A 1,826-nucleotide genomic window follows, 5' to 3' on the forward strand; every position below is an offset into this window, starting at 1 on the left:
AGAGAGCCACCAGGGTAGCCTTGGCCTAGCACAAGGGTCTTCTCAGGACTCTGAATTCTGACAAATGAAAACCACCTCTCCAGCCATGGGATAATTAAACTTCTTGGAAAAAAAAAAATCAAAGATCGTTCCTCTGGGGACATTCCCACGAGCTGCAGAAGGACTGGCTGGGATCTTTGAGCTCTCAGCTAGGACTGAGGGATTTTGAAGTTGGTCTTAACTGGAGGAGATTGGAGGGGGAGGAGAGGTGGGATGGGTGGGTAGGAAATGCCTTGTAATTAAATTTATCACAGGTCTGCTTAGCTTGAAGCATGGACACCTGTTTCCTTAGGACTGATGTGAGCAGAGACAAAAACAGATCCTCGGTTCTCCTTTCCTTTCTGCTGGGTGCGGGCTGCTTGCTTTTGAAATGGGCAAGTTCATGAAATCTGGGAAAGTGGTACTGGTCCTGGCCGGACGATACTCTGGACGCAAAGCTTTCATCGTGAAGAACATTGATGATGGCACCTCGGACCGTCCTTACAGCCATGCCCTGGTGGCTGGAATTGACCGATATCCCCGAAAAGTGACAGCTGCCATGGGCAAGAAGAAAATCGCCAAGCGATCCAAGATCAAGTCCTTTGTGAAAGTTTATAACTACAACCACCTCATGCCCACAAGGTACTCTGTGGATATCCCTTGGACAAGACTGTTGTCAACAAGGATGTGTTCAGGGACCCAGCTTTGAAACGCAAGGCCAGGCGGGAAGCCAAGGTCAAGTTTGAGGAGTGATACAAGACAGGGAAGAACAAATGGTTTTCCCAGAAGCTTCGCTTTTAGGTATATTTTTGTTTTTGTCATGAAAAATTAAAAAAGAAAAAAGCAAAAAACAGATCCTCAAGGCCTGTTTGTTATGTTCGAGTTGCCTGTTCATTCACTGACATATCCTCACTGCCTAAAATAGCCTGGCAAACAGTGGATGTTAGATGCACACATTAGGTGTTCTATACATAGAGCAGGTGTTCAAAACACATACACAGTAGGGGGTTCAATATAGGTAATAAATGTTCAATAAATACTTACTGACTGAGTAGCCAGAGATACGCTTGGTGTCTTTGTTTTTTGTCTATTTGCTTGCTTTTTAAAGGTAAGGTCTTTCTGGACAGCTCAGTCTGGTCTTGAAATCAAGAGTTGAACTCAACGGAATCCTTCCTCCATCTGTCTCCCGAGTGCTGGGGTTATAAGCAGCTGTCACCATATCAGGATTATGCCTTGCTGAGGCTTGAACTCATGACCTCACAAGTAGTAAGCGAGCACTCAGCCAACTCAGCCACACCCCTAGACCTGTTGACAGGTACAATGCTTAATTCCTAGAGGCAGGCAGATGTCTCTTGTTTCTAACTGGTGTTGCTACAAGATTGTAAATAGGTTACTGAAGAGGCCAGGATCCACTCCACTGAAGTCCCCAGGACAAGCTATCCAGCCCCTAGGCTGTCTGCAGTGGTTTCTTCATTTGTTTGTTTGTTTATTTATTTATTTATCAAATTGTCTTCTGGAGGGCTTGAGGCAAACCGCATTTCAGGGCCATGCCCCACTGGGGTATGTCCTGTATGTCCTTCGTGCATGCACTCTGGCTATACCTTGAACTTCAGCAGTGCTGGCTGCTGCAATGTCATGAAGCCCAAGGGGATCACAGCCAGAAAGGCTGTACATCTCAGTCAGCTAATGACAGAACAGAAACAAGAAATAAAGGATCTGCAATCTCTCTCTCTCTCTCTCTCTCTCTCTCTCTCTCTCTCTCTCTCTCTCTCTCTCTGTGTGTGTGTGTGTGTGCGTGCGTGTGTATG

At 46.0% G+C, this 1,826-nt stretch overlaps 1 pseudogene; it reads left to right on the top strand.

The window, feature by feature from the left end:
• The first annotated feature begins 409 nt into the window (after nt 1–409).
• Nucleotides 410–819, top strand: LOC110305890 (annotated as a pseudogene).
• Nucleotides 820–1,826: the final 1,007 nt, after the last annotated feature.

The sequence above is a fragment of the Mus caroli genome, chromosome 11, assembly GCF_900094665.2.
Source record: "Mus caroli chromosome 11, CAROLI_EIJ_v1.1, whole genome shotgun sequence".
NCBI classification, from domain to species: domain Eukaryota; kingdom Metazoa; phylum Chordata; class Mammalia; order Rodentia; family Muridae; genus Mus; species Mus caroli.